Source organism: Varanus komodoensis, unplaced genomic scaffold, assembly GCF_004798865.1.
Source record: "Varanus komodoensis strain SLA01 unplaced genomic scaffold, ASM479886v1 scaffold2, whole genome shotgun sequence".
Lineage (NCBI taxonomy): Eukaryota > Metazoa > Chordata > Lepidosauria > Squamata > Varanidae > Varanus > Varanus komodoensis.
Window position 1 is genome coordinate 10,936,768 of NW_025335568.1, and position 16,579 is coordinate 10,953,346.

General features: G+C 41.6%; 1 long non-coding RNA gene across 1 annotated transcript; it reads left to right on the plus strand.

Annotated features, from left to right (window-relative positions):
• Positions 1–7,023: 7,023 nt before the first annotated feature.
• Positions 7,024–15,947, plus strand: LOC123022527. Its single transcript, XR_006414529.1, has 3 exons — positions 7,024–7,088; positions 15,252–15,410; positions 15,859–15,947. It is a non-coding gene; the product is annotated as an uncharacterized LOC123022527 (long non-coding RNA).
• The last annotated feature ends 632 nt before the right edge of the window (positions 15,948–16,579 follow it).

The window sequence follows — 16,579 nt, forward strand, 5'->3', positions numbered from 1 at the left end:
CCCAGCTGCCCACAGGAAACCTACAAGCAACACGTGAGTGCCCTCACACCCATATTCCCCAGCGACCTGCATACCTCGGCAGACCGCCACCAGGATTAGTAGGTATTAATGGGCTTCTCCTCTGGGAATTTGTCAAAGCCCCTTTTAAAGCCAGCCACACTGGCGGCCACCCCTACACCTTGTGGATGTGAGTTCCACTGTATAACGTGTTCCCAGCTAATCGACCTCCCTTCCAGTTGAGTTCAGTTTGTCTGGAATATCTTCTCAGAAGTGCCCCTCATTTTTCTGGGCCTGATCCACCCTCTGCCCTGTGTTTCCTTCCATGTGTGACACTTGCTTCCTCTCCCCCATCTTCTCCTTCGTGGGTCAGCTTCTAGCAAGGCAATCTGGAAATACCACAAACAGGAAAAAAATCTGTTTGGAGATATCAGAAATGCTCATAGCAGTGCTTCTTTCTGCTCTGCAGACACATTGGTTTACTCCGTGTTTGTGTGAAAAATGCATAGCGTTCATTGTACCCTTTCGGAATCCAACCACCAGCTCAAGGTCATCACGTAATTCCCAAAAGTCACTTCCAATAAAAGATTAGTGACACTGTGAGGGACAGGTTTTATGAAGTAAAACTTTTTAAAACAAGGGACCTCTGCTGTTAAGTTTTCCAAATGTAAGTGAGAAAAGAGATAAGGAAAAGAGAGGTAGCCATAACAAAGATAGGAACAGAAGCTCTTTGTGTCAGACAAGAAAGTAATCGGAAGACTCAGGCGGGCAACGGAGAAGATTTTTCTTACTTGCTCAGAGTCTGAAATATTTAACATTAATAACAGAAATATATAACATGAATAGGAGCTACTGCATAGTAAGATAATGTTCATTTACTTATTTTTCAATATTTATAAGTTACATAGCAACAACTAACCTTTTAGGTTGTGGTAAGCAGCATCACAAACAAGACCAGGAAATCCAAAGCAGAAACAGCTAATTTGGCAAAACGAGTCCAATGGAGAAGGGATGTGATATGAGGAATGTTCTTCCAGGGACAGAAGATCCCAGTGACCAGAGTTCATTCCCTTCTCCATAGCAAGTTGGCTTAGTGCCACTGGGATGCCTTCATTTTCAGGCCAGTCTGTCAAAAAATTCCTTTGGACTTCGAAGAATTCCAGGGAGGCTGCATGCTTGGCTAAGTTCTAGGCACTGTCAGACTGAAATCAGAGATTTTGTGAAGTTATTCAGAAGGAACTGCTTCTGAAGGAGGCATGGACTTGAAGAGTGCTCTGATGAGTATGCCTTAGCAATGCTTATGCATTCGGGGTTTCTTGCTCTGTCTCAGGACAATGGAGAGGAGAACAAAGAATCTTGAGTTATTCTCCTGTACCTTGCTGGTGAGAGGTAAGGATTTTAGGGTGGGGGTGGGAGGGAACATTTACTAAGACTTAGGATATCTAAGGAGAAGGACACTGGGAGCTTGTGTCATTTCTTTCCTGAAAGATTTAATTATATTCGGCTCAAGATGCGGGTCCACAACTTTCCCAGTCAGACTTCTGGGTTGCCCTCAGCTCACTAGGGGCTTCTTCTCTGGAGATTCCTAAGTAAAACAAAAGCAACAGATTTGGGAGCTACAGAAAGAGGAGGAGAAGTGGGATTCCTGAAGCGCTTTGTGATCAGAGGTACTGTGAGTTAAAGGAAACACCCCAAAACACAGAAACCTTGGTAGAAAAGTTAATGGGAAAACTATTTGATGTCACGCTCCTAAAGTGATTAAAGCCCTGGCCAAGGCAAAATTCATTTATGCCATTCTGAGATTATATTTTATTTATTTATTTATTTTGTATAACAGCCGTCTGTTAGCAAAATGCATATGAGACAACTGAGTTTTGAGGCAGCTGAAAACATGCCCAATCTATGCTTATGGTTGCATTGCTAAAATGACCTGTCACAAATGTAATGTTAAATCAGATTTAGTGCAGCCAAGTAAAATCCAGACCTGTACAGGAAGCACAAAAAAAAGGAAATCTGAGTGGGCTGAAGGGGCCATAACAGAATTCAAAAGCATCAGAGAGTCTGAAGAAAAAATTGGAAGCATTAATTCCAGTTCTCAGAGAATTCATATACCCATTAATCCATTTGACTCAGACAGCAACCCAGTGGACTGAAATTTTGGAAGAATGGGTCATGCTGAGAATGGCAGTATCTATGGCAAGCATGGAAAAGGAATATAACATTTTCTCAACTCAAACAGCTGCAGAGATACAACAGTTCTGAAGCACATGAAATATAGGCAGAATCACTAAATCATGGGGAGTTGATGGCTTAATGCATCCTGAGGAGGTGTCAACACATGTGAGATAACTCCAGAGGAAAGCTACGTATTTGCAGCGGGAGAGATCAGATGCTGCCTGAAAAAGATATTTTAGGAAGAGCTTTGCAGGTCTACTAAAGCAGTTTGGCAAGTAAATGAGTCGGCCCAGAGGAAACTGAAGGAACCGTGGAAGGAAGAGCGCATTTTAGCAAGCTAAACCAGAAGCAACAGAAGAGCAATACAGTTTGATCTATAAACAATGCTGGAGAGGTCAAAATTAGAGAATCGAGAACAAAGCTAGAGTTGAACCATTTGAGAATGAAATCTCAAGGCCTAAAGAAAGGCAGTTCACATGTCTGTATAACAAATAAACAACAATTTGCTGAGTTGTTTGCCACATGTAAGCCTCTTCCACTTTGCATAAATGACCTATGTCATCCAAACTCATAGATTAACTTTTAGTTGTTTAACCCATAAACAATCCAGACTCTGTGGGTTCACTTGTCATGCAACAGCCTACAAATAGCATTTGCATGTTTAGAGATATGCAGGAAAGTACCTAGAAGCCTCTCACCTTCTCTGTAATAAAGAGATGGAAAAATGGAATCCGAACATTCAAGACCTCTTCTGCGAAAGGGAAGTAGAGAACCAAGTAGCAGAACCGTGTACTTAGGATTCCCATTCTTGCCGCCAAAACAAGGAAATGGAGATTCAAGGGAACAAATAGAAAAAGTACCTGCACATTCAAAGAGAGCAAGCTTTGTTGTTGCTGTTGTTAGTCACAAAGTCGTGTCCGACCCATTGCGACCCCATGGACAACATTCCTCCAGGCCTTCCTGTCCTCCACCATCCCCTGGAGTCCACTTAAGCTCACGCCAACTGCTTCAGTGACTCCATCCAGCCACCTCATCCTCTGCCATCCCCTTCTTCTTCTGCCATCTATTGTGCCCAGCATTAGGCTCTTCTCCAGGGAGTCCTTCCTTCTCATTAGGTGGCCAAAGTATTTGAGCGTCATCTTCAGTATCTGGCCTTCTAAAGAGCAGTCAGGGCTGATCTCCTCTAGGACTGACTGGTTTGATCACCTTGCGGTCCAAGGGACTCACAGGAGCAAGCATTGGGGGTGTTTAAATCATCATTCAGAAGAAAGGGGATTGATATATTGTGTTAATATACTGCTGCATTTGGTTTGAGAGTCAGTGTGGTGTAGCGGTTCAGGTGCTGGACTGAGGACCTGGGAGATCCAGGTTCTAGTCCCCATTCTGCCGTGGAGCTTTACTGGGTGATTTTGGGCCAGTCGTTCATGCTCAGCCCAACCTTCCCTATAGGCTTATGGATGGGAGAATGAGATGGGACTATGTAAGCAGCCTTGAGTTCATCGCAAGAAGAAACCAGATGGGATGTAAATGCAAGTAATACTACATTTGTTTTCTTTTTGAATGGTACAGTATCTGTTGGGAACCTGGGGGCAGGAACCAGCTTTTCTGTTAGTTTCTGGATAGTGCTTAGGTCATTTTGGACACCATACGAGAATGAATTCCCTTTTAGGAAGCTGGTGTGGAGTTACTTGTGACTGATGGGGACATTCCAAGGCAGTTGGAAACAGTTAAGAGAGTCAGAAATGAGAATGTGGTTAGAGCAGTGTATGAGAAGAAAGATCGCTTTCTAGTTCTTACTGGTTTAGGATTTGCTGTCATTAACATGTTATTAATAAGGTAATATTTGTTTATTGTTTGGTTTTGTTATCATTTTTCTGCAAGTTTTACAATCTGGCCTCTGACCCTTCCATGTGCCTGAAGCATTACCTCTTAAATTCCCCTTTCAGGGTTTTGTCAGAAACATCAAGCCATTTCCTAGTACCAAGTAATTCATTCTCCTATTTTCTCTTCTCCTCCATTTCCCAGCTGTGTTGTGATTATCCTGCTTCAGAGTTTTGCCTAAGTGCTCATGAGCTTTACACCAGGGATTGGGTCCATATGGGATACAAAACTTGCTTGGGATTTTTGCCATGAATCAGTCTTTTTCACTTGTGTTATTTTTCACAGGGTTCTTTACAGGTTGGCATATTAAAAAAAGAAAAAAAAAACAATTAACTAATTCAATTCAAAAGTGTTACCAAACTCAGCCAGTCAACAGCCAGGGCAAAGCCAGGTGGACCCCAGACCCGAGCCAAAAGGAGTCTGAGACAAGACTTAGAGCCAAAATCAGCTTTATTCTAGTGCACTATAGAATAAAGGGAGACAAAAGGGGACATTCAGCCCAAAGCAGTGTCTCAAAAGTTGCACCCCGGTACATGCATTTTATACCCTAGGTAACCAATTAGGTCACCTAATACGCTTCTAATGCATCAGTACAGCAATGTAGCCACACCCCCACTGCTGTTAGCTTCAGAGAGTCCTTTCTTCTGTCAGGACCAGACATTTCCCATGTCCATTTCTGATCTGCTCGAGATTCACACAGGCTTGCCATGTTCTTACTCCCTGCACATTTGCAACATTCATGGCGGCTGTAACCAGTTTCCACTGTCCCTTTGATTACTGTATTCGACGTCAGGCTAGCATGTTAGCTGTAGGTTACACAAAGTTCATTTTGTTCTTACCTGCCCTCCCTTCTGGGACAGTATAACTGTGGTGTTTTCACTATGTGGCCTTCCTCTGGCCAATTACTTTTGGGGTGTTTTGGGGTGCTGCAATTGGCAACAAAAGTGCACAATTAAAAACAAGAAAAAATCCAAAGCACAGGCAAAAAGAAAAAGCTCAAATCTGGAAAAATCCTAGCAATTCATCAGCAAATCAAAAAGGTTATCAAGCCAAGACTAAATATCCAAGACTCGGCTTAGCCGAAAGCAATTCAGAAGAACCAAGATTTATTCCACAACCTGAACTTACACTGTCTGGCATAGCCAGTTTCCTTGGGGCTGGCATTCCACAATGATGGAAAGGCTCAGCTGTTGGTGAATGCCCACCAAGCTTCACCCAGCAAAAGTGCTTGCAATGAGACCCTTGATACTGAATGTTGCGGACAAGGTAGTGTGTACAAAAGAAGGTTGCTTCCCAGGTCCCACATCCCAAAGTGCTTGGGCTTTTTTCCAGAAAAAGTAGCACCAATGAACAAACCAGCATTTCTTAAAGCCTTTAAACCGCCCAGCTACCAAAGTTCTCTGGATAGTGTACATTAAAAAATACAATCTGTGAATATGGATAAAAATAATACATTGCTGAATAAGCTGTGAAAATTAATTCAAGTTGGCAATATGAAAATAATGTACATACTTTTCCCCCTACATTTTTAAGCAAGCACTAAATTGTACAACTTACTTTTAGGAAACTGCCTCTTCAGTGACCAATTCAGTTTTTAGAAAAGGCTTGGAAAAAATATTCATTTGCATAGGAAGGTAAGTTTTGCAGCTTTTTTCTATTGACAAAACAAAGCTAATCAGGTTTTTAATAATTAACCATCACAGTATATGAATTATGAATAACATTATTATTCTAATGTCTAATAATTATGTGGGCAGTAATCCACAAAAGCTTCTGCTGGATTAAATTTTTTAGGTTTTAAGGTACCAGAGAACCTTTTGTTGATTTTTCTGAAATGTAATGGGAGTGACCAGTAACATGGTTTCTCTCTGGAAAATGTTAGAAAAGGAGATCAAAAGCTTCTTGCAAAACATAGTCTGCAAGGCAGAAACTAAGCTGTGTTCAAACCAGGGTTAGAACACATGCTTTGCACACAGAAAGGCTTGAGTTTGGTCCACGTTATCTCAAGGTAAGACCAGGAAGGAATCCAATCTGAAACACTGGAATGAATACCTCTGCCACACTCACACAACAGCACTGAGCTTAGACCAAGTCAATTTCCTGTCCTGCGAGGTTTCTTTGACTACAGTGCAGCATTCCAAACCCGTTCGTTGTTATATGCTGCCAAGTCATCTTTGGCGGATGGTAACCCTATGAATGAAAGTCCTCTGAGACCTCCTTTCCATGACAGCTCCGCTCCAAATTCTATGCTATGTTCTTCCAAGCTGCAATTTGGGTTCCTGATTTGCTTGCTTGGATACTGTACCAAGCATGTTTGTCATTAACCAGGAAGAGACTGTTGGCAAAAGTTGAGGAGGGAGGAGCTTCTATATGCAAAGTTCACAGGAGCTTATGCACATAACAGCAAGCCATCGTTGACTCTCACAGAGGAATGCAGCATCTCTGCCTCACAATCACAGTCTGCCTATTCGTTGGAAGAAAAAAAATACATGGGAAATCCTGCTGTACTCCCTGCTTCCCCACCACGAAGCCATGGAAATTCCATCACAGGGATTTTTGAAGTTCATGCTAAAATGCTTCATTTACGTTTTTTCTTAGACCTTCAAGACGATTGACTGCAACTGTTTGGTATCACAGGCACTTTGGGTCAGTCTTGAGTTTAGCACAGATTTTCAAAATTCATGTACGCAAAATTAACTTTATTCCCAAAGTCATTCATCAGAACTACTGAGGAAAACACATAGATGATCAATGTATAGTATTTGGAATAAGATCAACCCTACACATTTTATTAACAATTAAATCTTACCCTGTCAGTAACATAAAATTTCTACGGCAGAATCGTTCCAAGGTTAATATTTGAGTAGCTTATCCAAGAAGACTAGTCACTGTAGTAATACATTAACTGAAAGGTTAAATCATTGTTTTCCACTGCGTTATCAGAGTAGGCGGGTTTATATCTTCCAACAGAACAGACAGAAACATACATTTGAAGTACTTTAACTCTGCTACGGGATCTTCTAAAACCACATTAGGTAAAATTATTTTATTATATTTAATTGTAATGATTGCCACAAGATGTTACTGAGGTTTTAAACCAGTACAACTACCCTAATCTGAAATTAATGTATTAACATATTGTAGGGTTTAATCCTATGAATGTATACGCAAAACAGTCCCATAACTCCAAGCATTCCTTGGTCCTAGGGAATTCTGGGAGCTGTAGGACTTTTTTCTGTTTTAGTACTCCACCTTTATTAACTGAATCTATAATCTCAGACTAGGCTATATCAACACAGAGATTGGGTTGGATCTAGCTTAAAAGAACAAGCTTTGGGTGGGAGGTAAGAAAAACCATTTCCAAAGTCCTTCTAGCTCACATGGACTGGGCAAGAGAAGACCCTTCAGCTTTCCTTGCCTTTTTCTTCAGCAAGTCTTTTAAAACACACAGTTATGAAACCAGCAGGGAATGCCCTACGTTAGCCAAAGGCTGGTATCACTGAGGGGCCCAATCCTTAGTCCTGCTAGGAGACATTGAGGTGTCTTAGATTTGGTGAAAGGCGTTTTAGGCTTGGCCTGCAGCAGATGGAAGACAGATTCTTCAGACCTAACGGCGAATTCAGAGGCAGATGTGCTCAGCCCTGCTCCATGGAGCTGTGCCTTCGTCACACTTTAAAATCCACCCCACATCCGATCTGGGATTAGAATTGCTGTGAAGGAAGCCACCTTTAAACTCATTGGGAATTAATTCATAACCAGTTTCCTCTATTGAGTTAAACAGGGCCGAGTGCAAATAAGCCTGAGACCAACATATCTCCAAAGTACCTATGCATTGTTTTCTTGTGTCTGTTATATCGGGGCAATAATGTGTTGACACAGTCCTGTATACTTATTCATCTCCTGTAATTCCCACAGCATGAAAATCCACTAGAAATTTGGTTGGTTTTGTAAAAGTAGAACCTTCTATAGCTAATATTAGTTCCGAAGGCTTAAATTACTGTATTACAGTGGTAACATTTCATCAGTCCATAACTGGTTCTGAATGGAATTACAGAGATAACAACCAGATGCTTCTTAAAAGTACAGATTATTTTCCCTCGCATTCTGTTGCTTATTCTCCATGAGTTTATAATGGTTTAGAAAATAAGAGTCAATCATACTTAGGTGTATTGTTTCATTGATGCAAACTGCCCAGAGAGCTTTAGCAATTGGGTGGAGAAATAAGAAGAAATAAAACATAATCAATATTATTATGCTTTTTAGCCCATACCTGAAATGGATAAAGGAACAATATGAATACAAAAATGTAAGGAAGGACAAGGGCAATATTGATCTCCACCATACGTATATTGTTTCAAGTTGGAGTAGGGAGCACAAATTTATTTGGGTCTATTTATATCCCTTGACTCAGTTTACATTCAGATCCCAAAGAAGGGCAATGCCCAAGAATGTTCAAACTACCACACCATTGCACTCATTTCACAAGCTAGCAAAGTGATGCTCAAAATCCTTCAAGCTAGGCTCCAGCAGTATGTAGACCGAAAACTACCAGAAATACAGGCAGGATTTCGAAGAGGGAGAGGAACTAGAGATCAAATTGCTAACATACACTGGATCATGGAGAAAGCTAGGGAGTTCCAGAAAAACATCTACTTCTGCTTCATTGACTACGCTAAAGCCTTTGATTGTGCGGATCACAACAAATTGTGGCAAGTTCTTAAAGAGATGGGAGTACCTGACCATCTTATTTGTCTCTTGAGAAACCTATATGTGAGTCAAGAAGCAACAGTGAGAACTGGTCACGGAACCACTGATTGGTTCAAAATTGAGAAAGGAGTTCAGCAAGGCTGTATACTGTCTCCCTGCCTATTTAACTTATATACAGAGCACATCATGAGAAAGGCGGGGCTGGATGAATCAACAGCTGGAATTAAGATTGCCGGGAGAAATATCAACAACCTCAGATATGCTGATGATACCACTCTCATGGCAGAAAGTGAAGAGGAACTAAAGAGCCTCTTGATGCGAATGAAGGAAGAGAGTGCAAAAGTTGGCCTGAAACTCAACATTAAGAAAACTAAGATCATGGCATCCGGTCCACTCACTTCCTGGCAAATAGATGGGGAAGAAATGGAGGTAGTGACAGATTTTATTTTCCTGGGCTCCAAGATCACCGCAGATGGGGACTGCAGCCAAGAAATTAAAAGACACTTGCTCCTGGGGAGGAGAGCTATGGCAAATCTAGACAGCATACTAAAAAGCAGAGACTTCACCCTGCCAACAAAAGTGCATATAGTCAAGGCTATGGTTTTCCCATTTGCAATGCATGGCTGTGAAAGTTGGACCATAAGGGAGGCTGAGCATCGAAGAAGTGAGGCCTTTGAATTGTGGTGCTGGAGGAGACAACTGCGAGTCCCTTGGACAGCAAGGCAGTCAAACCGGTCAGTCCTAGAGGAGATCAGCCCTGACTGCTCTTTAGAAGGCCAGATCCTGAAGATGGAACTCAAATACTTTGGCCACCTAATGAGAAGGAAGGACTCCCTGGAGACGAGCCTAATGCTGGGAACAATAGATGGCAAAAGAAGAAGGGGGCAGCAGAGGATGAGGTGGCTGGATGGAGTCACTGAAGCAGTTGCCGTTAGCTTGAGTGGTCTCCGGGGGACGGTGGAGGACAGGAAGGCCTGGAGGAATGTTGTCCATGGGGTCGCGATGGGCCGGACACAACTTCGTGACTAACAACAACAACATATTCTTGAGACTTATATTCTTGAATGACATGGATGGAAGGTAGATGATGTAGAAGAACTGAATACTTCGTGAATTTCCACAAGGATCCAAATCCATTTTTGCCTGTTTCTGACAATCTTTGTCACACATTCAAAGCGCTCCTACTTCCAGCAGATGACCAATTCAGTTTTTGCTTGCTTTCTTTGGCTCGCATGCCTCTTCACACACCTCTGCTGAGAATATCAGAAGTAGGGTGCTACTAACCTGGGAGGCGGTATAGAGGATTGTATTATAATCTACCCTACCCCAAACACTGCCAACCAACAGAAAGTTAAAACAGAAGTTTTATAAAACCATTCCACCCATGAGCACCAAATCATAGCCAACATAAAAACCCACTCCTTCTAAAGGGTGCTAGGCTCCAACTTTGCCCCCCCCCCCCACCCCGGGGAAGTGTATCTGTTCCACAGCTGAGGGATGGAAGCCATTGAACAGTCCTTGTGGAACCCTTTGCAATCCTAAATCGCCTCACTTGCCATTTCAGAGGCAAATGGTCAAACAGTTTCAATACTGGGAATATCAGTGGAACTATTTACTGCCTTTCCTTCATCTCTGGATATGAGGGTTCAATGGAATAGAGGAAAAGTGAGCAGTATCATGGCACCTTTAATCATAACAAATCTTACTATGACATACTTTTTCATAGAAAAGAACCTGCTTCCATGCAGAAGTAGCCAGTAATCCATGAAAGTCTAAAAATGGATCAGATTTTGTGGTGCCAGAAGACTGTTATTCTTCCTGCAAACTTCCTCTGAAAACGGTCAGGATACAGGAGCATATTTTGCTACCATACAGGGTTTTAAAAGGAGACACACTTTTAACATCCAACAGCTATGTAGCCATTTAATTCTGGAGGTCTGGGGAGTATCCTGACCAAGTCTGGGGGGAAATTCTCACTCCCTTCTTCCAGGTTGGATTTCTGCAATTAATTTCTGCACTCCCGTAGCAATTAAACTGAACGCATGTCTACTTCCCATTCATACGGGGTACATTCCATGCTGGGGAGTGGTTCCACATGGTCATGGCATGCATTGCATTGAGTAGATCAACACACCCCAGAAACTGCAGGGCAGGATTTTCTCTGCACAGCTGTGATGAACATATAGTTACATGCACAGAAGAATCGAGAACAGACCCCCAGAGTTGGAGCACCACTGCAGATCTATTCAGAAACTGAGCTATTTTTTTTTACCTCAAGCATTCTCACGAACGGATCCCACAGAGAAGAGTGCACTCAATGCATCACACAGTTCAAAGCGGAAAAGACATAGAACCACTGCCAGCTAAGAGGCCGATTCACTGAATCTCAGAATTGCTTTTGGAAACCACTTTGAAAGTAAGAAGGGAGGGAGGCAGGTGAGCTGCTGTGCTGAGTTAATTCCATGTCTCACATCAGCAACTTCTGCACTGCTGATGCTGTGAGAGAACCTGACAGGCAGCAAATGCTTGTTTAAATAAGCTCCCAGTGAGTTACCCTCAAGAAGGCGGCACAGTTTCTATGCCCAGCACCACCTTTGGAATAGTACTCTGGGTTAGGCTTAGAGTGTTTTACACTGCACTAGCTTGAAATTGTTGACGATTAAGCCATATCAACTTAATATTTATTCAATTTATAGCAGTTACATACCATTTCATTAGCATAAAATGAACAGAGAGCCAGTGTGGTGTAGCGGTGAAGAGCATGGGACTGGGACTCAGACGATCTGGGTTCGAGTCCCTGCTCAGCCATGGAGCCAACTGGGTGACTTTGGGCCAGGCACGGACTCTCAGCCTGTCGTGCCTGATGGCTCGACAGAGACATTGACCCGCGAGAAAGAGTCAAACGTTCACAATGAGAATCAGGCATTGGAACAAGGGGACTTATACTTGGGGCCCAGTACCCAGACAGCCCCTCTGCAGCCTGACTCTGGGACTGCTGAGCAAATAGCCTCCCCGCAGCCTGACTATGAGGCTTCTGAACGAGTAGCTTCTCCTCATCCTGACTCCTAGGTGCTTGAACAAGCCCCCCCCCCCCCCCCGGCCTCCTGACTCTGAAGCTGCTGGGCAGAGTTCAGGAGAACAAGAAGGCGTAACAGAAAATTTGGCAAACGCCCAACTTAGGCGGAGTTTAAGGCATCTAGATCAATTGTGTCTGGACCAATTGAGAAGACAGGACAGAGGTTTGTCCCACCCACGAGCGGAAAGGTGTGACAGGAAAATCTAATCCCACATGGGCTTCTCGGAGACTTCAGAAAGGAGGGGGCAACTGTGTTGCTAGGAGCTCTCTGCTAGAGCTTATCTGTTGCATCGTAAATCTTGTAGAAAGTAGCAAGAAAAGTCTTTAGTTTTATGGCCAGCTGCTGTGTGAGTTAATTGGAGAAGTAAGTTACGACCTCACAACACAGCCCAACCTACCTCACAGGGTTGTTGTTGTGGGGATAAGATGGAGGCCCCTTCCAACTTTACTGTTCTATCACTCTGTGACTAATGTTAAGGCACAATTAAGTTGCAGAATCAGAGAAATTGTCATAGTCCTCCTGACTACCACCAAAAACTTGACGTCTTGGCATAAACACAGAAGCAAATTACTGTCTAATTCAGTGGTTGAGCCAAGGTTTACCACAGCAATGAGGAACATCTTTCAGCTTGAGGACTATATTAAAGTTTGGAGGAACCCTCAGCCGGTCTCAGAGGCTGCGTTCCAGCAGTAGGTGCGACCAAAAGCACAAAAAAGCCCCAGCATATTTTAGCTCAAAGCTCCTCTTGCTGCTGTAATTACACATTAGGGAGGGGCATGTCAAGACTTTAGACTGAGGTGTGAGACTGTGAACCGCGTAACAGCCACGAAACCAGCAAATGGTCCGTGTTCAGAGGGAACGAGGTGTCGCTGGCCCGTGGATCCCTGATAAAAGTCCCTGCCAGGGGTTTGCCAGCTTGAGCTATAGATAGAAGAACTTCCTTCTTGTATACCATTCAATATTTATGTATTTGTTTATTTCTATTTTTGTGCCGCCCCATAACCCAAGGGTTCTCTGGGCGGCTTACAAATGCTGAAACCAGCATATAAATGCAATAATAAAATGGATAAAACAATAAAATGAGTAAATTATTTAAACAGCTATAAGAATCTGCACAGGGAGATACACATGTTTTTGTGCAGAGATTTGTTTGTGTTCCAAAAGTGGCACTTCTGGCCTCCCTTTCTTCAAGAAATGAGGAGCACGCTATGTGCTGGGCCCTGGTTTCCTAAAAGAGCTGCATAGACACAAAATTAGGAAAGCAAAGACCCCAAGAGCAGTGAGAGATTGCGAAGAGTCCCAAAGGAAAGACACAGCTATTGACATTGCAATAACCCAGAAAAGGAGGTAACCCTAACCCTAATCCCAGTTTGTATTTAAATCTGTTTCTAATTAGGGAAATTGAAGGTTTTAGTATAGCATAGAGGAAACGTGATATTGTGGAGATATATCCTAAAAGAGTTGTAGGTTTGTAATAAAGATGTTACCTCATAAAAGGAGAATACAAGCTGCTCCATCCAGCCCAATAGTACTCTGCCTTGAGGTTACAAAAATCTCTTTGCTGAAATGTTTCATGCTTGCCTTTCAGAATTTTATTTTTGCGGAGTTCTGCAGGGCTGGCTCTTAAGAGTTTGTGATATTTTTTCTTCCTGTTTCAGTTAACGTTTGCTCTCAAGTTGCTTTTGTGCAATTACAGTGGTGAAGAACTAATTCTCTAAACTGTAAGAAATAAATGGGTGGATCATGGTTGCTCTTTGGGTGCCTTGCTTCATTTTGGTTTAACATTATTTTAGAAGTCGCTTTGCTTCTGCCTTTTTATTGATGGCTGAACCTGATTCCATAATTTAGCAGAAAAGTTTTAACAAAAAGGGAGTATAGAACACTTAGAACAGGGGTGCAAACTTTTGGCTTCTCTGGGCCACATTAGAAGAAGAAAAATTGTCTTGGGCTGCACATTAAATACACATACACTAACAAAAGCTGATGAGCAAAAGAAAAAAAAAGCCTGTGCATAATTTTCGTGATATCTGCCACATAAGCAAAAAAGTTCTCACATAATAATCCTAATTATGCAGCAACCTGTTCAGAGTCTTTTAAAATCCTTGACCAGGCCCCAAGTTTGTGATCATTAATATAGAAAATGAACCTATCTAAGTAATAAAACTTCATTGATTTGTTGATATTTTATTATAAATGTAAAAGAGAGCAACATAAAACTAGTGGGATATTTGACATTGTAGTTGAGAAACGAATGCATCAGTATCTGATTCAATGAAGGAGTTGCAATTCTCAGTGAGTTCTCAAGGTGCTCATCAGATATTTTGGTTCTAATTTTACTCTTAGTGCGCTTTCTTCTTGAAAATAGTTGCTCACAAATGGAGGTGCTGCCAAAAAGCAAAGACATGAGTAAGGCATGATCGTGAAACAAGGGATATTTGTTTCTGAGAAGACAGGGCCTATAAAAGTCCATGAACAATTTTTAAGGTGAATGTCAGATTGCAGCTCTATGCATTCCATTTGAAAATTGGCAGGTAACATATTTATGTTGACTGACAATGGAGCCACAATTATACCAAAATAGTGATTATTTTCCAGGAAATCTTGAAATCGGTTTTCAAATTCTTGTACAAATTGAAAAGCAAGGCTGCATATTTTTCACTGTTCACAGGAGCGTGTTTAGCCAACATGTCAAAATGTATAAAATTGTCGGCAATGGTAGGTTGAAATGTCATTGAGAATATCTGCGTTTAACTTGCCAAGTCACCAGGCACACATGTAACGTCTGATGGGGTCAATTCAACCGTCTGGGCTTGGAAGATAATACACTGGAAGCCACACACTGCCACAAAACTGAAGCTACACATGCATACAAATAGCATACATGTTTATTTTACGTGACATTGCAACACAACATTGTTGTCTGGAAAGTTCACACTCGAGAACTGTGCAATGAAGTTACCAAAAAAAAAAAAAATGCAAAAAAAACTCGTAATGTTTTAAGTTTATGATTTTATGTTAGGCCGCATCCATAGTCATCCTGGGCCACATGTGGTCCACGGGCCGCAGCTTGGACACCCCTTAGATAAAAGGTATTTGTCATTGCTCAGAACACTGCTCTATGGCTGAAAAGGCTTTAACATCTGGTTTTATCTTTCCACTGTTTTCTTATCCTTGAGTTGTGCATGTTGAATTCTGCACTACTCCACAAACTTTTCCTGATTGCAAATCGGGAAATTTATAAATAAAACAAGTGGGTGGGGGGGGGTTGCCGGGGGGAGGGAGAATGATTTCATACATCTCAAAATTTTCTAAACTTACCAGAGAATTTTTCCAGGAAATGTAAAGGTGATAGGAAGTGGTAACGAGAGTAGCTGTCATCATTCGATTAACATGCATGAACTTTTCATTGTGCAGATGGAGTATAATCAGGAACACAGTGATATTGCCATTTCTACACTTCAAGTTCAGGTGGACGATGTGAAAAATATCATGACACATAATATTGAAAAAGTTTTGGAAAGAGGGGAACAACTGAGTGAACTGGCAAATCGAAGTGATGATCTCGAAACTGCGGTAATTCGGCGCATGCAAAGTATTCCCAACTAGAAAGGTTTTACTTTTTTAATTTATGGATTTGCACAAGGAAGCTCCCCACACAAACCCTTGCCAAGGAAATACCTGGGCCCAATTTGTCAATGTAGAAGCAAGAAGTGTAGACAAAGTCGCATTTGGCAAAAAGATCCAGGAGGCAGATCATTCAAAAGGGCTCATTACCAGTACTTCCCTCTCAGGGTTCCTCTGAGCTGAATTAACTGATTACTCAGTTTAAACTATCTTCTGTCTCTCATCTTCACTGATGAAACCACATTTCACTGAAGCCTGAACTTCATCCCATATCATTAGCTTACATTATTTCAAACATTACAGATTGCAGGCGTAAGGTAAAGTAAATCCACAAAGCAGCTTCATCATGCTTGGCATTTCCTGTTACTAACATGCACATTTTCCCATTTGCTTTTAGGCTCATGGTTTCCAAAAAACTACTGCAAAGATTGCAAGGAAGATGTGGTGGAGAAACACTAAAATGATCATAATTATTGTAGTAATTGTCCTTGTCATTGTAGTTTTCATTATTCTACTTGGCACCGGTGTTATTCCAACATAAAACTTTTCAGCAGCTAAAAGCAAAACACTGAAATTCTTAAAAAATGTTTTACATTCAGAAACTCAAATATTTATGTTTACTCTTATTTTTGTACAACAAATAGCTACTATATGCTTGCATATATGGTGCTTGTCTACACCATATATGCTACAGGACTCCACATTTTCAAAAGGCTAATTTTATGTACAACGAAAGGCCATTAGAACTAATTAGAATGCTCCACACAAAACCCTGAGCAAGATTCCCAGTCTGCTATTTCTGCACCAGACCACAGAAGCATACACATTGAAATGAACTTATTTTCTGAGTTATGATCAAAAATGGGTACTGGAAATAAACTTTTTAAGTTCTAGGCCCCACTTCTTACATCTACATGCTTTCTTGTGTGTCCTTCCAGGCTGAAGCACTTATTTAAAACATTGCCATTTTTAGCTTATATCTGAGCCTAAGTAGGAAATATTCCTTAATAAAAGACAAAAGGTGAAAAATATATGCTGTTGTCAATCTGAATCTACTGCCCTGTCATTCACTCACTCACTCAACTCTCCTCTGTGGTCAAGCTTCCAGTCAATTTATC